Source organism: Mytilus edulis, chromosome 10, assembly GCF_963676685.1.
Source record: "Mytilus edulis chromosome 10, xbMytEdul2.2, whole genome shotgun sequence".
In the NCBI taxonomy this organism is placed as follows: Eukaryota; Metazoa; Mollusca; class Bivalvia; order Mytilida; family Mytilidae; genus Mytilus; species Mytilus edulis.
The window spans coordinates 72,390,279-72,415,240 of record NC_092353.1 but is presented as its reverse complement, the minus strand read 5'-3'; positions in this window follow the sequence as shown (position 1 = coordinate 72,415,240).

The following is a 24,962-nucleotide window of genomic DNA, read 5'->3' as shown; positions in this document are numbered from 1 at the left end:
TAACGTCTAGTGTATGTACAACAATGTCGGAAAACGATGACAAAATTGAAACAATGGAAAATAATCAAAATGTATGTATTGGTATAGGAGAAATCATAGATATCGAACGGTACAATTCTTATAGAAAACTAACCCGAATTACCGCATTTGTAATGAAATTCGCAACAAACTGCAGAGCAAAGGAAACTGAACGAAAGAAAGATTTATTACGTATTGATGAAATTGAAAATGCAAAATTCCTATGGATAAGATATAAACAAGGTAAAATATTTAGTGACGAAATAAATTGTTTAGATAATTCTACAAAACGTAAAACACTTGTGCGACAATTAAAGCTCTTTCTAGACGAAAAGCAATTATTACGTTGTGGTGGTCGCCGAATAGACAATGCGACAGTAGGAGAAACAGTCAAGTTTCCATATCTGTTACCGGCAAAGGACCGTCTTACACATTTGATAGTGTTAGAAGCACATGAGAACACACTACATTCAGGTATATATCACAGCTAATGAACATTGCATCTGGTGGCCCCGAGTATGTCGGTGATTTAGAGACAGTTTAACTTACGCGTCAAACGTTAACACTACTTTTAACGCCGTTTCCATTCACATTGTTAACGTCATGACTCATCATATCTTCTGTTAAGTAAACGTTGTTCTATTGTTATGTATCATGTTACCATATTGAGTTGAGATTATACGATCAAACGAATCAGACGTTGTTTTACTGCCAGTCCAGACTTTTAGTTAACCCATCCGTCACAGACTGAACTGATCCCTGTCTAAATGCCTCATTAACTTCATTTGAATGGATTATAGATTTTGCTTGATTATCACTATCAGTGCTCGTCAGTTTAGCTTGGAAAATCCATGCTGACTGATCTTTTACACTCTGCACATTATTATGGTTGTTTTACGCAGACCATCTGTTGTTAATCTTGAGGGTTGTGGAGTAATTAATGGCTCTAACGGGATTCTTGGTGTTTCTATATACTGACTCCTGACATTGTTTCTCCCAGAATAGAAATTCTTCCTGTGATGATTAGCATTATTTAGGTGAGCCTGATGGTTTTTAGTAGTACCACTTGAGTAAGCTTTTTGCTGCAATTTAGATGTCCTAAATGGAGAGGGATTCATAGGAACAGATTGAGTGTGTCCCATAGTATTTTGCTGATAAATTCGTTCAGAATTTGTTGGAGGAACATGCCAGGAAGATGGTTGATGCCTATGATGGAAGACTGGCTGGTATGGAGGTGGTTGCAATCCATGCTGAAATGGTGGCGGTGGAAAAAACATTTGCGATGGCATGGTGTAGAAAGGCATTGCTGTTTGGCTTTGAAGTCTGTTGATTGTCTGTTGTTGTATTTGTATGGCCAGCTGGGTTGTCATTGCAGTTTGTATTGATAAATTTTGCATTGTCTGAGTTTCTACAGCTTTGAGTCTAGATTCCAGAGCTTGTATTTCAATTTGCCTTTGAAGATTAAGATATTGGTAGTCTAAAGATGTATGAGACTGTTGGAAATAAGATGGCTTAGAGCACTGGCATGGTTGTTGTTACCTATTCCTTGAATGCCTACAAAAATATTTCAATGGATGTTTATATAATAACAATAGGTGTTTTTATAAGTATTTAACTGTAAAAAATAATTAGTGAACTTAATGAAATAGCAACATTTTATCATTTGTTGATAAGAAAATTAGCAAAATTTAAGGGTTTGAATTATTAGGAATCTTAAGAAAGAAAGAAAATGAAATCATTTTTACTATTTATTGAAAACAAATATTTGGGAATGAAAATTTTTATTTAGATAAACACATATAAAAATTTGATATATAAGTTAATTATAATTATTTCAAACTAATAGAGGATATTTGAGATTTATTTAATTCCATATCATTTTAAATATTATTTTATTTAGTATATACATGAAATATATGAATTTTCTAATTGAACAATTAACTTAACTTTAAAAATCATCAGAAATAATTAATTAAATTTGATAACTCCCAAGCAGGCACTATACAAAGTTTGAAGAAAATCCATAAAATAGGGTAACAAGAATTTAGTCTAAAGAGGCATGATTTTTTTATTAGTTGTTAGTGGCTTTGAACTAGCCGTCAGTAACTGCGATTTTTCTCAGAGGCTGTATTTAAAGGTGTCTTTTTTGTTGTTGGGATATACAAGTACCTGGACATGTCCACTCTGTGTGTATCTATTTTATCCATCTGATGAGTTAAGCCGTTTTCAACTGGTTTTTATAGTTAGTTCGACAATGCGGTATGGGCTTTGGTCATTGTTGATGACCGTACGGGAAACTATAGTTGTTAATTTCTGTGTCATTTGGTGTTTTGTTTAGAGTTGTCCCAATGGCAATCAAACCACATCTTTTTTTTTATAAGAACACCGATGAGTTGCGAACACGATAAACCCCTTACCAATATCATTTCATGAATCACTTGCAAAAAATGTTGTAATATTAATTATTAACACGAAAAATATCCTGAACAAACTGAACATAATAAAACATAGTTATCTAACATGTGATACAAAGTTTCAAGAAATTCGATCAAGTAATATGGTGAGATATTACTGCACACACAACTATAGAAATATTGAAAAAAAAAACTTCAAAGTCCAAAGAGGCTGCTGTAGAATTTGTGTAAACTGGAATTTCTGACAATATGCACATATTGACTTTATGATGCAACACTTTACAAAGATTCAGTTTAGAGAATCCATATTAGTTCAAGCAGTATCAGCAACATTTTTTTTAACAATGTGACAAACATGAATAAGGTTTTACCTATCTATTAAAGTAGTATGATTGCTTTGATAAGCATGCACTTTTGTTGTGATAACTTCTTGCGCCTATTCGTTGAATGCCAACATTATTTTACATGTAATTGTCGGTAGATCAAAGGGTGTTGGCATTCAAGGAATAAACCGTCTATCGAAATAGAACGGGATAAAAACAACAATACTTTCTAATATTATTTTATAAATCACTTCTTGACCAATTTCAATGAGGTTTTGAAGTAAGATTTTTGATTTTGGGTCCGGTTTAAATTGGCCCACAGTGTCCAAAATAACATTTGAGGTTCTTTGGTAGGCTGAATCCATACATGATTGTTTATTATTATTATTTTTTTTTAAATTTTTGGCCCATTTAACAAGTTTGTGGGGTCCAAACTGTCGAGAAATAAATTCTTTTGGATTTCAACAACAGTTGAATATTTGGGGTACTTTGGAATGCTGAATCTTACCGTGTTTTTAAATTTGGGATTTTGGTATTTTGGGCCAAGTTATTGAAATGGTTCACATTGAGGCAAAGGGTCCGAAATTCAACATTTTTTTGATTTCATCAAAAATGAAGTCTAGCTTGAATGTTGTGTACATACTTACCCCAAACTGTTCAGGGTTCGACCTCTGCGGTAGTATCAACACGTACATCATGTTCCAATGCAACGTTATCAGTATACGGTTTTGACAGATAAAGTTTGCCCTACACAACCGGACTTGCATTTCAAGCTTTAATGACTGGATAATTATATGTCACATTGTCGTTTCATTTTATACAGTAGAGAACATGCAAGCAACAATCGAGCTACAAACTATCTTTCCTTCAGAATATGGATGTTGAGGCATTTGGGGCTCAACAATAGGGGAGGTAAGTGTAGATGAATCACAGCAAAAGAACTAAAGTTAAGGAGGGGTCTTCATACCAATGCACGTATTGTCCTTTCAAGATAAAATGGGTAGCTAGTTTTCCCAGGCATAAGAAGATCAACACCAATGGGTTAAACAAATGTGACCAGTGTGAATTAACATTTTAAGACTTCTCAATAAGCATAACAACTGATAGCATGGATAAAGCCTGATTTGTACTCAATGTTCCAAACAATTCAAAAGCAGAACTGGGCAGTGGCGGATCCAGAACTTTTTGTAAGGCGGGCCCGATGGCTGATGTAAAAGGGGGGGGGGGGACCTCATGCCATGCTTCAAATGATTCTCTATATAATCAACCAAATTTTTCCAAGGCCCCCCTGGATACGCCTATGCTGGAATAGCTTACCATATGAAGAAAGCAACAGGAACTTTTAATCACATCTGCTCGTTTTATAGTAAAACATTAAAAATGCTTCGCTGACCGCAGAGATCGAACCCTGAACATTTGGGGCAAATTTGGACATAATATTAAAGCTTGATACTATCTGAATTTTGATTGTGATCAAATTTATGACGTTATATAGGTTTCTGACACAAGGTATGTGTGGTCGAAGATCTTAAATCGTATGCGCAATACTGTGCAACTGAAGGTTTCTTCCAGCCCATAACATTTTGTTTTCCTTCTAGGATAAATAACCATCAAACCAAATCCCAGTCTTTCCTTTCTGGTAATGAACCCTGTAGTACAATTTTAGAGAGATCCATACACTTGAACACAAGATATTGTCTTGAAACTAGAAAAATGTTTGTTTTGCTATTTCTTTTGCCCCTAATTTATGCATGTTTGGGGCAATTATCCCCGAACAAAATCCCAGTCTTCCATTTGTGATAATGCGAAAAAGATCCAAAACGTACATACAAGTAATTATCCGGAAACTACAAACATGATTGTTTTTTGTCCCTTTTTGTTCCTTCATTCCCAAACTGTTAGTACCATAACCCCAAAATGAAACCTAACATTCTACTTGTGGTATTGAACAATGTGGTACAATTTCAGAACAATCAAAATTCATATACACAAGTAACTATCCTAAAACTAAAAACATGCTTCTTTTATGCCCCTTTTTCGTAAACGGTTGGAACCATCATCCCCAACATTATCCCAACCTTCCTTCTGTGGTATTGAACCTTCTTTGAAATGTATATAGATCCATTCACTTAAATTGAAGTTGATCGGAAACCATGGGTCTTCGGACGACGCAGTCGATAACGACATCATAGCAATATACGAACCGGAAAAAAAAAACATTGCGGGGAAACATTTTAGTTTACAGTTCACACATGTAAATGCTGTGGGAAAACGTATAAATGGCCAGCCAGTTTCTATAGACATATACAAGTTATAAATAGATATAAATATTAAAGTAATCAAATAAGTTTTTCATTTGTTGCAAGTCTAATTATTACATTAATCTACAATAAAAATTCATCGCATTTTCGAAAATTCTACATCAAAAATGAATGCCATACAGTGATAATTCATCGCATCCATAGTGAAAATGGATCGCTTTTAATAACTGATATTCTATGTTATGTTGCTTTTATTACACACTTTTGAACTTTAATACTGTTATTTTACATTAAAAAGACACATCATAATGAAAATATGTAAAAATTTAGTTTCAAATCAATTATTTTGGTATTTTCAAAACGTAAACAAATAAAGTTTTCCCATGATCCTTTATTCTACAATGAACATACTCGCATACAACAGTGAAAATGAACTGACTGGATTCGCACTTTATATACACTGATACAACTAAATCATGTAAGCATGGTGGTGACAATCTATATGACATTTTAAAACACTTAATAACCATGTTACGCATACGTTTTATTTTCAGTGATGGAACATTTGCTCGTAAAAGTAGTTCATCATATGAACTAAGATAGTCTTCATATATAAATCGTAAAGCCCTTTCCTGATTTTTTTTCCAATTTGGTGGTGTTATTTTTGTTGCAAAAATGCCATGCCAAAGGACAAAAATTAAAATTAGAGTAAAATAAATGTGTGGAAAATGGTCAATTTATTCAATTAAGTAAGGTAGCAGTCAATGCGCTTTAAAACATTCAGTTGTTGGGATGCTTTACGACAAATATTTTTTAATGTGGTGATTAAAATTAAGTTTTTAAATTCAGAAAGCTGAAAAAAGACCACAAATATTTCGCCTTTCGTATGTTTTTAATTTTAACATGCTTTATCAGTCTAGTGGCATTCCGAACGATCAAATATTCAATAAAAATTTAAGTAGCTGTTAGATCATGGTCCTGCTTTGAGTTGTCGTTCCCTGAATAAATGAGGAAGTAATTAAGAGCAGAAGGAATCAATTGCATTAGCAGAAAACCGATACTTTCTCAGAACTTATTAATTTGAATTTTACCTCTGTTATCATATTTTTCTCTTTTCATTTTTATTTTCTATTGCAAAAAACCCATTTCGTTTAATAACATTCTTAACTCCCAAATTTCATATTTTAGATCTTAATATGCTTTTTAAAATATTTTTCTTATAATAATGCCTAATACAGCCAAATGTTTACCTGCCAAAGGTCGGTGGTTCAACATATAAAATTTTACCAATAACAATTGACCACCTTAAAATAACAAATAGTGCTGAAAGTAGCGTAACACCCATTTATCAATCAATCAATATATTAATAGATTAAACACATACTGACTTCTGATGGCGATGTTCCAACTCGTCATTTCCTCATCCGATTAGTTCGATTTACTTTGACATGAAAAAGACAAATCTGCACACACCATTAATGGAACTGGGTACTTTCAGCAAATCAAGAATTCTGCAATAGGTTTATCATGTTATGAACTACTTTACATCCGCATAAACACCTTAGTAAAGTAAATTATGATTTGTCAAATTCATTTACTTATAATGCATTTGCGCACCTACTATTTTGTTATTTGGTCCAACGAATTTTTGGGTTGCCCTGAACAAGACATAGCATTTGTCATTTTTTTATGAGGGAGTGGGGCATGATTTGTTTAGTGATGCTTGCATTTCATTTACTTAGTTTTTGAGAAGAATGGAAAGAAGCAAGTATTATCCTTTACCTCTACTTTTCGCTTTATATACAGTCCGCCAAAAGTTAAGCACCACCTATTTTTATTGCATCGATATTTTTCCAATTTAAAAAATCAATTATTCCTCGAAAAAAAGAAAAGATTCATGTAGGAATTTTGCTAGCATATACCATAAACAAACCACAAATATCATTTTGGTCACTTATGACGGTTCTATGCATTTCGGTTTTACGTTCATAGAAATAGTGTTAATTAAACAAATCAGAAACGGAATTTAATTTTCAATGTGATTTTATTTTTTTACAACAATTAAACAACACATATCATTTAAATTTTCTACAAATAATCTTTGGTTTGTTCGACAAATTTAATGTCAATATTTGAGTCATAAGCATGTGTAACAACCTCTCTTCCGATACAGTTATAAACCCGACGTCTCATACTCGTTACAAGCCTTCAAAATTTTAGTTGAGGAAATCAATGCCATTCATCAACAATTGCCACTTCTAAATCGACAAAATTTTGTGAAGGTGGGTCTCTGCGATTGAGATGTCAGCCAATGGCATCCCAGACATGTACGATAGGGTTTATGTATGGATACATGAAAGGCTAAAAGACAGTGTCAATGGTTTTTTGCTCTTTGGACTCGGTTACAATCCCTACCCTGTGAAGTCTAGCGTTGTCGTCCATGTACAAGGGACGTGATCATGTTGACGCAAGTGGGGGATTATCAAAATGAGGAACTACAATATTTTTATGCACCAAATCTCTGTATATCTGTCCGTTTATGTAACACTACAGAATATGCATAGCCGGCCTACATCGATATAAGCAGCAAATCCGTACCGTAACACCACCAGGACCGACTGAAAGCCTTGGGCGAATATTGTTTTGGTCATAGACCGTTTTATTTCCCCGCGAAATTCGTATTATGGCGTCTACTGGTCGAAACATAATCCGTCTCTCATTTGACCAATGAGGATTTTGCCAGCTTCTCAAGTTCAAGCATTGATATTCATTCTCCTATTGAAACCTGCCGAAACAGTGCCTGCCTGTTAGGGCATGTCTCTTAACAACACGACTTACCCTTCGGTTGCCTCTATGATGTCGAGGGACCAGTGTCCTCACACTAACACGACCGCCTGTAGAAACATTGTATTTGTAAACGCGCATATGGCCTTTAATAAAGAGTTGCTTGACTGCTTTATCGGAGTTCAATCTTTTTGGTCGTAATGAATTTACTTAGTGTATCGTAAAGGCAATTCATAACATCAAACATTATTTATTTTTTCGTAATAGTTTAAAAAAATATTGCCAGTTATATATAGATGGTGCTTAACTTCTGGCGGACTGTATATATAATGTCCTTTCACTAAATAATCCAAAGTTTGGTGACTATGTTGAACGCATCAATCCCATCAAACTTGAAATCAATGATTCAATTGACACAGTCAAGTCTGTCTCGTATCTTCAGTTACATTTAGAAATTGAAAATTAATTTGGTTTGAAAACACATTTTACGACAAAAGAGATGATTTCAGCTCCACAATTGTCAATTTATATAGCAACTTTCCAGCAACGCCTGCCCATGGAATATATATCTTTCAGATGATAAGATATTCCACATATTGCATTTACTATCATGATTTCCATGATATATCGTTGCTGCTCGTAGGAAATATATTAAAGCTAGAGTTACAAGTGGTGAATCATCCCTTCGGTGATTTAACGGATGCCATCATGACTTGCTTGACCGTTACCAAACATCCGTTTCACAGATGAAAATGGCTATATTCCAAATTAGTTTACTGCGACTTTTCCAGAATGTGACATACCGAGTTCGATTTAAGGCGAAGTGTACGTAATTGCACGCCTCTAGCGGAATACGGGATTAAAAACGTTCGTCGTTAGTTACGCAAGTTATCTCCCTTACTCCAAGAAAGGACACACAAAAGAGAAACTACTTTTTGCGGTCTATAATGAATCCAACAAGCACTCTTAAGCTGTCTTAAACCTCATAGAAATTATCTAAATAACTCCAATTACAAATCATTATGTACGTTGTTCTGTGTGCAGCTTGACTTATTTAAAAACACTGGTTTTTTGTTTTGTTTTAGACGCGTAGGAGAAGGCATTTCGTGTTTATGATATCAACAGAAAGAAAAAAACGCCTCACAACAAAATTATAAACAAATAAACAAATAAACATGTAACAATTTTCTTCTATTGATATCAAATTAATTATAATGAACCTGAATTGACCCAACAATCTCGTTTTAAAAAGCCGTAGTCTTGAACGGAAAACACAACGTAAAGTTTTATAATAGGTTACAAATAATTAATGAAAGACGTGTGTATTTAATTGTTTAATTTAAAAGACGTTGAAATGTTCGTATTTTGTGCAATTGAAAATTTAAGGACATGATTTATATTCATATAAGAAATCAGACGATACCAAGAAAATAATTTGACTACTAGTGCAAAACTTACAGGTCGGAAGAACAAATACGGAAAACAAACAAAAAATAAACAAATTAGGCCCCAAAAATTATTCAGTAACTTAAAAGTTGTCTCACTCTAACATTTATCTTAAAAGTAAGTAAAAATTATGTCATTCAACTCCCAGTTTTCAACTTTTTCTACATGTGCAGAAAGTAAACAGGTGTCTTCTATTCCGTCCGCAATTTATGGGAAAACTAAATCTAAATTAAGAACCATATTGAAATTGAAAGTACATATGTAAGATAAAATATAACATGTCATTTCTTCTTTCACAAATTCCAATTTCGAAGAGATATATAGCGAAATCTGTTTTCTTTTATTGTGTCTAGCTGTGTGCATCATTCAAAATTAGAGAATGTAATTTTGAAGTATCAAGTCTCAATTGAAGATTATGAATGAATAGAATATAGAACTACGGGGGGAAAGGGGGGGATAGGACCTTTATCGGAACTCCGGGATCGGGTGTTTTTAAGCTCGGGATTTCGGGATTGACCCTTTTGGGATCCGGGAATTCTATTTCCGAATTTCGGGTAGTCGGGATTTAATTTTTGTTTAATTCAGAACCTCGGGATGTCGTGTTTTTAAGCCCGGGATTACGGGATCTGGATCCCTCCGCCCCCTTTCCCTCTATTATGGTTAAAGAAAAGAGGTCAGGGAAGTTTACTTGTAACTGCAATTTGATATTTAGTGGAATGAGAGGTGAAATGTGTTCAGACTATTACATTTCGATTTTTTTTTAAATTTAACCCAAGTTTACGGCAAGGTGTGTTTAACGACCTCGATGATTATCCATGAGGATCTCGCACTCGGTCAGCTATAGGTTTTCACTTAGTTCATGATCATACAAGAATTGAGAAGCCTGTGGTTTACTAGTCTTATAATATGAGACTTTGGAGTTCATATAATTTACATTCAACGTTTTTTATCGAATATTTCAAGGCTTTTTGACTATCAATGTTGACCCCCCCCCCCCCCCCCCCCCCCCCAAAAAAAATTGATTGGATAAAATGAATGGATTACCGCCCCTATTTCAAACTAAAGTCCTATAAACTGACTAGTATTCGAATTTGTTAAAAGAAAAAATTGGTATCTCTCATATTGATTCAATACCGTAATGCCGAAAAACAATCATTTGTTTCCGCGAATTCCGAACAGCTAGAAATATATTCCCGAGTTTCAATTTGAGTAGCTCGAATAATTCAAGCCCTTTCCATGTCCGATTTTCTCCCACACGAGAAATGGAGTATTCGTACATTAGCTGAATAATACGACTGAATTATTCGGGTTACAATTTGTGTAAATCCCGAATGCACATAAAAGTAAAGGTCCAGCCCTACTTTCGGGAAAGGACTGTTGTAGATTTCAGATTGATTTCCAGAAATAAAAATCATACAAAAATGTTTCACGCAAATATTCGTCTTCAGACGTGTAAAGTTATACAACGGTTACTAGACGGTCTGGATTGTGATAAAAAGAAGCGCATGCAATGCATGAAATATATAATGTCGTGGCTCAGCGATGTGTTGAATTTTAGAGATGCTTATGCGGCACAAAGATAAGATTAATTTACCCAAATGTACTAAGAATTACCACACAACTTAAATTTGCTTAAATATTGATTTGTTATCCTGTGTCAGACAGTTTTCTAGCTTGGCGATCTCCGCACGCACCCGAATATAAAAGACAAATACAATACAATAGTACACAAGACGTAACATAAAGAACTAAAGACCGAGCAACACAAACTCCAACAAAACGGTATATATTTCATACAAGTATAGAACTATATGAAGCGTCGTAACTGTTGCGGCGACGTCAATAACGTTGTCGTTGTTTTTTGTTTTTTTACACTCAAGATTCAACTTGAACAGGTTATAGCTTGAAAAGTAGCACGGTTGCTAAGGACTTTCTTTGCACCAATCGATTCCTCAGACATTTTAGAATCGTCTCATAAATTTAAAAAAAAATCGATTGTCTAATATAATAGAAAATCTTGAAAATGTAACAATTCCTGCCGAATTTCACGATTTTCCCTATATATCCTTTGTAATTTTGGTGTATGATGCTGTTAACTTCAACAGCTCGTATCTCAAAAACGAAAACGGTTACCCCCTTTTTTTATTTTATTTTCCGATTTATTTTTACAAGCAGAATCTACATGTAAAATTAAAAAAAAATCCATTGTGTAGTTTAATTACGTACACTTCGCCTTAAAACAGGGTATGTCTCACATGAGCAACACGATTGATGCCACATGTAGAGCAGAATCGGCTTATCCTTCGGGGGCACTAGAGATCGCACTGGATATTTTATGTGGTAATCGTGTTGCTCAGTCTTCGTTTTTTTACGATGTGTTTTGTATACCGTTTGTTGTCCATTTTGGTCTTTTCTTATTTTGCCAAGGCATTGCCAGTTTATTGTCGACTTATGAATTTGAATGTCCCTTTCGGTATTTTTCTACGATATGTTTTGTATTATTTGTCTTTCTGGACTTCAGTTTAAATGTTTAGATTAATTGAAAATAACATAAAAAAGATACTTTATTTAGTCAATGGCGGCCTTTGGATAATGATCAGAGTCAATATGACCTGACGAAATGTGAATCAGAGTTACACGTACCGATTATCAGGTTATCTGCATGTTGATATCGTAAAATATCAGCTGCGAGACATAATATGAAGCTTTTTGTCGAGTGAGCGTAGCGAACGAGATCAAAAAGCCTTCATATAATGTCAAGCAGCTGATATTTTACAATATCAATATGCAGATAATCTGATAATCGATTTATCGGGCTATATTTGCGTGTTTCAGAAGTGTTTTCTTTGTTTCACCAGCACACAAAAGATGACTTGATAAGTTCGGGTCAAAGTTATTAACGTCGGTTCAAACATTATGACGTCGCTGATATGTCCGGGTCAAAGTTATTAAGGCCGGGTCAACGTATTTGACGTCACAAAGACATGATACGGAATAATATTAAGAGCTGAACAGAGTGATATAGACAGTGGGACGACCGATAAAAGTGTATATTGGTATATTTAATGCAAATATTACAGATTTGTACATAGCAAACACATTATAAGAAAACCAGATTATGTGCAAATTTTAAAGTTTTTCATCTTTTTGCGACGTCGTAATATTTCTATTCATTCGCTCATATATTTGGAACCGAAAGTTGCACATGAACAGTGTAGATTTTTTCTACTTTGACCTTTACTACTGATCAGTGTAACATAGATTTTTATTCATTAATTATTATATATTTGGTACTTTTTATAATCAAATAGCTACATTGGCCAATCCTAAGAAATACACTTTTTTCAATATTTCCTCAACTCAGCTACAACTTAATTCATAAAATACTAGATACAAAATCTATTTAAAGAACTTTATTTATGTCTATTTCATAGTTTTTATTCTATTTATTCAAAAGAAACCCAATTTTGTGATTTTTTTCTTTGTATAACTGATGAAAATGAGATACAGGAAATGTTTGGAATATGCCAGTTTAACTGTTTGCCACTAGGCAATATGCCACAACTATGCGACATAAAAACTAGAGGCTCTAAAGAGCCTGTGTCGCTCACCTTGGTCTATGTGAATATTAAACAATGGACACAGATGGATTCATGACAGAATTGTGTTTTGGTGATGGTGATGTGTTTGTAGATCTTACTTTACTAAACATTCTTGCTTCTTACAATTATCTCTATCTATAACAGTACTTTCTGTTGAAAATGTTATTGAAAATCTTCAAATTTAAAGAAAGTTGTTAAAAATTGACTATGAAGGGCAATAACTCCTTAGGGAGTCAATTGACTATTCTGGTCATAGTGACTTATTTTTAGTTCTTACTTTGCTGTACATTATTGCTGTTTACAGTTTATCTCTATCTATAATAATATTCAAGATAACAAAAAAACAGTAAAATTTCCTCAAAATTACCAATTCTGGGGCAGCAACCTAACAACCGATTATCCGATTCATCTGAAAATTCCAGGGCAGATAGATTGAGACCTGATCAACAATTTTACTTCCTGTCAGATTTACTCTTAAAGCTTTGGTTTTTGAGTTATAAGCCAAAAACTGCATTTTATCCCCATGTTCTATTTTTAGCCATGGCGGCCATCTTGGTTTGTTGGCCGAGTTACCAGACACATTTTTTTAACTAGATACCCCAATTATGGCTAAATTTGGTTAAATTTGGCCTAGTAGTTTCAGAGGAGAAGATTTTTCTAAAAGATTACTAAGATTTACGAAAAATGGTTAAAAATTGACTATAAAGGGCAATAACTCCTAAAGTGGTCAACGGACCATTTTGGTCATGTTGACTTATTTGTAGATCTTACTTTGCTGAACATTATTGCTGTTTACAGTTTATCTCTATCTATAATAATATTCAAGATAATAACCAAAAACAGCAAAATTTTCTTAAAATTACCATTTCAGGGGCAGTAACCCAACAACGGAATGTCCGATTCATCTGAAAATTTCAGGGCAGATAGATCTTGACCTGAAGAACAATTAAATCCCCATGTCAGATTTGCTCTAAATGCTTTGGTTTTTGAGTAATAAGCCAAAAACTGCATTTTACCCCTTTGTTCTATTTTTAGCCATGGCGCCCATCTTGGTTGGTTGGCCGGGTCACCGGACATATTTTTTTAACAAGATACCCCAATGATGATTATGGTTAAGTTTGGTTAAATTTGGCCCAGTAGTTTGAGAGAAGAAGATTTTTCTAAAAGATTACTAAGATTTACGAAAAATGGTTAAAAATTGACTATAAAGGGCAATAACTCCTAAAGTGGTCAACTGACCATTTTGGTCATGTTGACTTATTTGTAGATCTTTCTTTGCTGAACATTATTGCTGTTTACAGTTTATCTCTATCTATAATAATATTCAAGATAATAACCAACTAGAGGCTCTAAAGAGCCTGTGTCGCTCACCTTGGTCTATGTGCATATTAAACAAAGGACACAAATGGATTCATGACAAAATTGTATTTTGGTGATGGTGATGTGTTTGAAGTTCTTACTTTACTGAACGTTCTTGCTTCTTACAATTATATCTATAATGAACCTTGCCCATTAGTAACAGAGAAAAATATTTGGTAAAAATTTACATAAATTTACCGAATTAATGAAAATTGTTAAAAATTGACTATAAAGGGCAATAACTCCTTAAGGGGTCAATTGACCATTTAGGTCATGCTGACTTATTTGTAGATCTTACTTTGCTGAACATTATTGCTGTTTACAGTTTATCTCTATCTATAATAGTATTCAAGATAATTAACAAAAACGGCAAAATTTCTTTAAAAATTACCAATTGGAGGGCAGCAACCCAACAACCGATTGTCCAATTCATCTGAAAATTTCAGGGCAGATAGATATTGACTTGATTAACATTTTAACTTCTTGTCAGATTTGCTCTAAATGCTTTGGTTTCAGAGTTATAAGCCAAAATCTACATTTTACCCCTGTTCTATTTTTAGCCGTGGCGGCCATCTTGGTTGAATGGCCAGGTCATCGGACACATTTTTCAAACTAGATACCCCAAAGATGATTGTGGCCAAGTTTGGATTAATTTGGCCCAGTAGTTTCAGAGGAGAAGATTTTTGTAAAAGATTACTTAGATTTATGAAAAATGGTTAAAAGTTGACTATAAAGGGCAAAAACTCCTAAAGGGGTCAACTGACCATTTCGGTCATGTTGACTTATTTGTAAATCTAACTTTGCTGAACATTATTGATGTTTACAGTTTATCTCTATCTATAATAATATTCAAGATAATAACCAAAAACAGCAAAATTTCCTCAAAATTACCAATTCAGGGCCAGCAACCCAACAACAGGTTGACCGATTCATCTGAAAATTTCAGGGCAGATAGATCTTGACCTGATAAACATTTTTATCCCATGTCAGATTTCCTCAAAATGCTTCGGTTTTTGAGTTATAAGCCAAAAACTGCATTTTACCCCTATGTACTATTTTTAGCCGTGGCGGCCATCTTGGTTGGTTGACCGGGTCATGCCACACATTTTTTAAACTAGATACCCCAAAGATGATTGTGGCCAAGTTTGGATTAATTTGGCCCAATAGTTTCAGAGGAGAAGATTTTTGTAAAAGATTACTTTGATTTATGAAAAATGGTTAAAAATTGACTATAAAGGGCAATAACTCCTAAAGGGGTCAACTGACCATTTCGGTCATGTTGACTTATTTGTAAATCTAACTTTGCTGAACATTATTGCTGTTTACAGTTTATCTCTATCTATAATAATATTCAAGATAATAACCAAAAACAGCAAAATTTCCTCAAAATTACCAATTCAGGGGCAGCAACCCAACAACGGGTTGACCGATTCATCTGAAAATTTCAGGGCAGATAGATCTTGACCTGATAAACCTTTTTACCCCATGTCAGATTTCCTCTAAATGCTTTGGTTTTTGAGTTATAAGCCAAAAACTGCATTTTACCCCTATGTTCTATTTTTAGCCGTGGCGGCCATCTTGGTTGGTTGACCGGGTCACGCCACACATTTTTTAAACTAGATACCCCAATGATGATTGTGGCCAAGTTTGGTTTGATTTGGCCCAGTAGTTTCAGAGGAGAAGATTTTTGTAAAAGTTAACGACGACGACGACGACGGACGACGGACGACGGACGACGGACGACGGACGCCGGACGCCAAGTGATGAGAAAAGCTCACTTGGCCCTTCGGGCCAGGTGAGCTAAAAACAGCAAAATTTCCTTAAAATTATCAATTCAGGGGCAGCAACCCAACAACAGGTTGTTCGATTCATCTGAAAATTTCAGGGCAGATAGATCTTGACCTAATGAACAATTTTACCCCATGTCAGATTTCCTCTAAATGCTTTGGTTTTTGAGTTATAAGCCAAAAACTGCATTTTACCCCTATGTTCTATTTTTAGCCATGGCGGCCATCTTGGTTGGTTGGCTGGGTCACGCCACACATTTTTTAAACTAGAGACCCCAATGATGATTGTGGCCAAGTTTGGATTAATTTGTCCCAGTAGTTTCAGAGGAGAAGATTTTTGTAAAAGATAACTAAGATTTACGAAAAATGGTTAAAAATGGACTAAAAAGGGCAATAACTTCTAAAGGGGTCAACTGACCATTTCGGTCACGTTGACTTATTTGTAAATCTTACTTTGCTGAACATTATTGCTGTTAACAGTTTATCTCTATCTATAATAATATTCAAGATAATAACCAAAAACAGCAAAATTTCCTGAAAATTATCAATTCAGGGGCAGCAACCCAACAACGGGTTGTCCAATTCATCTGAAAATTTCAGGGCAGATAGATCTTCACCTGATAAACAATTTTACCCCTGTCAGATTTGCTCTAAATGCTTTGGTTTTTGAGTTATAACCCAAAAACTGCATTTTACCCCTATGTTCTATTTTTAGCCATGGCGGCCATCTTGGTTAATTGGCCGGGTCACGCCACACATTTTTTAAACTAGATACCCCAATGATGATTGTGGCCAAGTTTGGTTTAATTTGGCCCCGTAGTTTCAGAGGAGAAGATTTTTGTAAAAGTTAACGACGACGGACGACGACGACGGACGCCGGACGCCGGACGACGACGACGGACGCCGGACGCAAAGTGATGGGAAAAGCTCACTTGGCCCTTCGGGCCAGGTGAGCTAAAAATAGCTGTAGTTTCACCATCCATTATCACAATCCTTAAAGTAAGACATCATTTGAATCAGTATGATTGACATATTAAAAAAAGTTGAGAATTTTTTATATATCGCGTACAAAGTTTTGCTTAAGGGTGCTATTAACAGTTTCGTATAAAAAAAACTAGGGTTATTCCCCAAATAAAAATGGCCATGGAGGGAAGTCCCCTTTTTATCAACATAATTGGTGGAAAAGTATCACGTTTTTTGTATTTGATTGTAAAAATAAGTTATATAGCTTCAATTAAAACAGGTTGAATGATTAAAATAATTAAAAAAAATAGATTAAATATACATGTTTTGAGGGGAGACAACACTGTTAACATTCTGTTTTTTTGCAATGAAAATTGAAAACTTATTTGCAGCCATTGTAGCTCTTTTCGAAGCAGGAAACTGTACCCTGAAACAAGATTTTTATTAAAGGCCAGGTAAAAACCTATGAATTTCATACAGATTTGATTATGTGAAATGTGCCTGTATCATGTTTTATTACATGGATATGCATATGACCTGATTTCAGGTTTTTTATGTTCAGATTAGGCAACTTTTCCTCCATTTTCTCTGGAATGAACTTAATTATTATATTAAAAGTACACTTTATTTTTATTTCAACATAAACTAGAGAAAATTCTGATTCCAGTGATATCTAGTTGTATACATACAAGTATCTTAATTAACCATTCTACCACTAAGGGTCACTTAGGCATGGTCCCTAAAAATATGACGTCATAGAAACAAACTATTGATTGCAACCATAGACATTACATATTTTTGGAATCTGTGTGAATGAAGCTATCACATGAAACCGGAAGTCATATTTACTTCACCGGAAGTAGCTTATCATCTCCCTAATTTCACCAAAAGTATTTAGAAACCATTTCTTTTTCGTATCAGTATGAAAAAAATATGAATGGATACCAATTTTAACCTTGAGTAAACTGGAACTAGCTACTTTTCAATAACTTTGAAAATTGATGTGAAAAGACCTTTAATTGTTCTTTGAACAGTTGTTTTTTAATTCTTTCTTCCTTCTTCCGCTAAATTTTGTTCTTGCAATAATTTTTTGATTCACAATATGTCGATATTTCTTATATAGTATCATACAGTTTATGCGCTTTTAGATTTCACCCTGCTAGGCTGAACAATTTTCATTGTATGAGTAACCTCCCAATTCACTATTTATCTTGTGTGTGCATCTCCTTCGTATAAAACAAGCAGAATTGTTCGTTACATCTTCACGAATTTTTGGCTATTTCAAATCGAACCGATTCAGAGAAATTGTTTACGAGTTATCTATCTACCTTTATCAAATACATTTGTTTTTTTATGATTTAACTCATAAACTGTTAGCCGTCTAACCCTAAAATCTTTTTATTTGTAGTCCTTGGGTTCTAACTTTGAAAATAAGGTCAAGGTCAAAAGTCAAAGTCATGTTTCTTTGTTTTTTCATTTTCTCTGTCACTTTTTAAGATATATGTAAAAGAACTAGTGCAAGATGTTTGTTTAATTGCGATGAAGATATGCTACATTTGCTCTGAAACAAGCCAATAATATCTTATAGGAGAAATTACCCCATAAAGTCTTTTGAAAAATGTTGGAAAACATGTGACCTTGAAAAATGTCAACCGGAAGTGGTCATGCTTGCACTTATTTCATGGAAAAGTGAATATAAACCATATGTTTTTTGCAAAGGGCATACATAAACCTTATATTTGACATAGGAAGTGACACTATATGACTGGGGGTAGCATCTTATCTCCTTTATCACTGGTATAAGTATAGACAAACCATATATTTTTTGAATCAGCGTAGAGAACATTATCATATGAGAATGATATTTCTTAACAGGAAGTTGGCAATTATCTCCCTTATTTAGAAAATGGATGTGAAAGGCTTTCAATTATTCTCTGAATATTTGTTTTTTAATACCTCTTTGAATTCATTTGACTTTACGTTTGACTTATTAATACATAATATTTTATGGACATATATTAATGATTCTAATGCAATTATTTTGTAACAATGGTTCTGATTGGATGACAGTAAGCGTAAAATTCTCTATCTCCTTGTCTGTAACTAAGGAAGCCGACATTTTGAGTTGCTGAATATATTGACATGTAATTTCTACAATAATAAGCCAAAAAACTCACATGTTGCACCTAAAAATCTTCTTTTTATCAAATTTTATTACATTCTGAAGCGGCACAGAAGGCAGAAAACGCCCGGTGTTTATGTTTGACGGCGGAAGCATACCTATGACGTCACCTAGTGTAGGGACCAAAGAAGATAACATCTTTCCGCGGAATTTTCTTTAATGAAGATTTTACACTGAAACAATGATTGAAATTTAATAATAAAATTGTTTTGCATTAGAATAGAGATAACTGTATTGTATTTGAAGCTTTAAGGACGTCCATCGGTAGTTTTACTGTCGCAAATACCCGTTTACCTGTCTCCGCTCCGCGTCGCCAGGTAAACTAAATTTGCGACAGTAAAACTACCGATGGACGTCCTTAAAGCTTCAAATACAATACAGTTATCTCTTAAATAACTTTATTTTGAAAGAAATGATGTTCCCCAAATAAACAAAATGTATTGAATCTTTAGATTTTACACCGTTGTAAAAGTGTATTGCTTAAATTTTAAATTAATTGTTCTAAAATCTCTTTGTGTACCGTTTAAGCATGGTCCGTTTTCAAAAGTGTCGAAACATTTACCTTAATTTCGCAAGGTTTTCCTTATTTTTTTCCGGTTATGCGCTTATAAAGGCACTTGGGTTAAAATTTCACTGCATTCTTTGTCCTTTTGTAGATTTTTTCAATATGTTTATATAATTTTCCTGTGGTATTTTCAAAACGTCTTGGGTATTTTTTTGTAATGAAAGTTAGTGGTATTTTTCTTGTTCGAATGATTTTAATTATCAAGTTGAACGTGGGTTATTTGTTAGTTGTATTTCAATTTTTTATAACACATTTTGTGTCGTCTTTACAATATCCTCTACCAAGAAACTAATCTGTTTTAGTTATTTAAATGAATATCAATTCCACTTGGCACTTGACCATTGAAAATTTGGCGGGAAATAATTCTCTCTAGACTTTTATAAATTTAACTTTGGCACCCTTTATAACCGTGGTCAAAATTGACAAAGATCACATAGGGTATATTTAACGAAATGGAAGTAAAGAAACAGCAATTATTTGGAAACTCAAATATTCTATTTGAGGGAAAGTCTTTATTTTATTCTCCCTTTTCAAAAAGTCAGATAAAAACTATTCCTGATGTATGGGACGATAATACCAAAGTTTTTAATCGTACAATGAAATATATCGAGAATTTATTATAGATAAACGTAATTGTTTTTCGGAAGAAAAACAAATTTAAAGTTCCATACCACAAACATTCATGCAAATTTTTAAAAATAACAATGATCCACCCACTTTAAAAAGCCACAAAATAAAAATTTCTCAAAACCTTGAATTTTTAATTCCAGATAATAAAATCTTTAATATCAAAGATTTGACATAAAAATATCTTCAAATAAACATTAACATAACTGTGACCCCTAAGTGTCAAACAAAATGGTAAAATTTACATTACGAGTATATAAATTGGGAAAACATTTGGCTAGATCTTAGTAAAATGGATACTAATAGAAAGGTTAAAGAATTTCAATAGAAATGTATACACAGGATTATATATTCCGAAAACACAGACTGCAAATAACGTATATATCAAATGGAAAAAGTCACTTATCTGATGTAAACAATAATATTGAAACTCTTGAGCATTTATTTTTATCAATGTAACAATGTTAAACCATTGATAGAAACGGTTGTTAGAAATTTACAACTTTGTATAACCTTATGAATAACAATGCACTCGTTGAAAAAGATATCTTATTAGGAATTTGTACAGAGAATTTTAATAATACCATTGTTAATGCAATAATACAAAACTTAAAATGGGCTATTTGGAAAAAACGTAATAATGGACGACATAAAACAATCAAAGAGAATAAAAAAAAATATAATTCAAATAGTTTGGGGATGGGGTCGAAATTGCAACAAGTTGTGTTTAATTGACATCGATTTCATATATATCCTTATTGGTCAATCAATTTTTCCAAAATTTAGTTAAAAAGGGGGGAGGTAGGGTGGTCAGTGAAAAAACTATATGAATTAAGTTTTTTTTATCCTACATTGAACTTTTGATGTCGTCCCTAGATGCAAATTCGATAAAATTGTATTGAATATGTAGTCTATACAGGCTAAACCTGCACATGCAAAACGAATTAAAACTTCTCTTGCTACGCTCGATTATAGAGTATATATGCAGATCGAAAATTAGATTCTTTATCGAAAAAATGTAGGAATATATACTTAATTCTACTGCTCTAATTGAAAGGTATGTTTGATTCCATGTATACTAATCTTATTGTAATTAGGAATAAAACAGTGAACAATATGTTATCTTTACCTACAGAAAGAAACCTAATATTTTTATTGTATTCAATTTTTGAAACTATGTCTTTGTACTATATTAGGTACATTAGTAAATTTCCACATATATCATGCTTCGTGGTACATTAATGCTTTATCCTTTTTATTATCTATACGTATATTACAGAATAATTTCAATTTTTGTTCAATCACATCAATAATTTCTAATTCAAACTATAACTTATTTTTCTTAATCAAATAATAGTTTTTCAAGTTTAAATCAAGAACATGTTTGTTCAGTGAACCGGATATACGATAGTGATTTTATACAGTGATGCTTATCAGGTAAAATCAATTGTATTGGTTATTTAAATATGAATATGTATGTAAAACTATATTATATAAATTCGTTTGTTTTTTTCCCTGGTCAAGTAAGGCCGTTAAAATACAGTGGTCCCTAAGTATGCGACATGGGCTACTTAGGTATTTATATATCAGAAAATAATTGAATAAAATATTTGTTATCGTTAAAAAAAAATCAAATATTGCTGTTTAAACTATGTGTAATAAAATTATGAAAAGAAAACTAGGGGTTAGTGATTTTTTTATGGCATTACATGGATAAAACCAGAGGATTCCGAATATCAAAAATTTAAAAACAAGACGAGCGAACAATACAATACAATACAATACAATACAATATTTTTATTTTCCAAATTAAAGGGCCCATTAAGAGCATAACATTAATTACAACATGACATAAACATTACAGAGTGATTAAAGAAACATAAAAGAATAATTGAAATTCAAATGCATGAAGAAAGGATCAGTGGTCAAGGGGAGATAATTTTGATATATTTTAGAGTATTTGACTAATTTTCTGATTTTCTTAGTTGCAGGCCTTTATCCAGGTATGCACATAAAATAGATAAAAATCTACTATCTTCATTAATCATGATCCATGAAAAAAGATCATTTATATTTAAACTATCTAAACTGGGGTATTTTTTTACATAATCCGTGATATCTCTTCTGAGGTTATTGTAAATCGGGCATTCCAGAAGAAAGTGCATTTCATTTTCAATACAATTTGTATTACAATATAAACATATCCTCTCATGTCGAGGTAATATTTCATATTTACCACATACATTGGTAATTCGTTCATGTCTGCCAGTTTCTATTCTTAAACAGTGATTGCTAGGTCTGTATTTTGTTAACAAATGTTTTTGTGGGTGCTATACCATCATAGCATATATGAGAAGAACATAACCCGTGTCATGCCAACAACTGTTTTTTTAAATAAATGTTTTTAGTTCCGATGCAAAGACCTTATAAGTGAATCAATATTAACGCCAAAATATGCAAGTTTTAATGACCTGACAACAGTATCGTAACTATACCCCTTCTAAATAAGTTTATTTAAAGGTTTTGTAAGCTTCTGAGGTGAATACTGACATTTTTGTGCTATATGAAGAATATTTCGATAAAAGATTGGATGTGAAATACCTGAACGTATAAGAAGTCTGCATGTTGAGTTATATTTACGAATGATGTCCTTATACCGATGATAAAATTTAGTAAATGTTTTGACTAATTTATGATATCGAAACCCCTGGTGTAATAACTTTTCACAAATACATAAATTTCTCTCGTTAAAATCTAAAACGTTGTTACATACACGAGCGAATCGTACAAGTTGAGATATATATACACCATCTATAAATGGATACTGTGGATTCATTAATATTCGTTGTATACCAATTTTTGTGGATATCATCGATACAGCAGAACCACGAATTTAAATGTTTAACGAAATACAAATTTTCTTAAGGAATGTATGCAGACTTAAACCAAAACCATGAAATTAAATATTAACGAATATACAAGTATTCCACAATCCTCGAAAATTTGTACCCACGAAAATAAATGAATCCACAGTAATTAACGATAGGAAATGAAAAATCATCTCTTTTATCATCAATTTTAGTATTAAGCTTTCCGTTAATGATATAGATATCAAGATCGAGGAAAGGGCAGTGGTCATTGTTAGTATTAGCTTTATTTAAAGTAAGTTCAACTGGATAAATTTCTTTAGTATGCATACTGAAGTCGTCATTATTGAGAGCCAAAATATCAGCCAAATATCTAAAGTATTATTGAATTTGTGTATAAGATGTTGTTTCGATGGGTCTTTGCTGAATTTTGTCATAAATTGTAACTCATAGCAATACAAAAACAGGTCCGCAATAAGTGGTGCACAGTAAGTCCCCATTTGAATTCCGATAACCTAACGATATACGGAATCTTTAAAATGTTATCTAGTAAAAATTCAAGGGCAGATTATTGTGAACTTTCCATTTCTAAGTAGCAACATTCCAGCAGCACCTGCATACGGGGTATATATCTCCCAATTGATACGATATTCCCGTGCTTGCATTTCCTATCATGATTTTCTTGATAGAGGGTTACTGCTCACAAGGAAGCTATTAAACCAAGAGTTCCAAATGGTGAAGTTGAAATCATCCCTTCGTAAATTTTACGGACGCCATCACGAGTTGGTTGACCGTTATGGAATAACCGTTTCACAAATGATATCGGATATGTTCCTTACGTCGTAACTACAATCCCCTTCCCTTTCATGAATGTGACCTACCGAATTAGACTATTTACCGGATTTGTAATCACATAAGCAACACGACGGGTGCCACATGTGAAGCAGGATCTGCTTACCCTTCCGGAGCACCTGAGATCACCCCTAGTTTTTGGTGGGGTTCGTGTTGTTTATTCTTTAGTTTTCTATGTTGTGTCATGTGTACTATTGTTTTTCTGTTTGTCTTCTTCATTTTTAGCCATGGCGTTGTCAGTTTGTTTTAGATTTATGAGTTTGACTGTCCCTTTGGTATCTTTCGCCCCTCTTTTATCAAAACATGTCCAATTGAGATACTTCTTTTGTTTATTGCTACTAATAAATGAATTAAAAGAGTTTAAACATATATATTTTTAAATGCCCATTTAATTAGGCGTGTGAATTTTTTCTTAATGAGAATGTGAGGCAATGTGGTATATAGGGTAGAAAAATCAAAACTTTGAACAAATTCAAAATCACCAATATAAGCCAGCAATTTATCAGGTACTTCCAACGAGTTCTTGACACAAGTAATTAATTCCACTATTTTCGAATGCCTTATTTGAACATTCTATTATCAGGTTTTTGATTGTACAAAGTGTACTGGTAAGAAGAATAGTCAATTAAGTAGTGGAACAATGGCTTGAAGACGAAATAAATCTATATTTGTAAGGTGTTTTGTGTAGCTTATGAAGCCAATACATACATGTAGTTGGGACTTTCATTGTATTTGGTTCTGCTTGTAAAGCGGTAGCTAAAAGTTTATGTTTGTTCCAGATGTTGTTTTCTGAAAATGGGGTCAGTTGGAATGTAAGTGAATTGGTGATTTCATTTTTCAGAACCTCAATGTAAAATTTACGTCAAACAATAATAATATTATTAGCAGCTTTATAGGCCGGTACAAAAACAA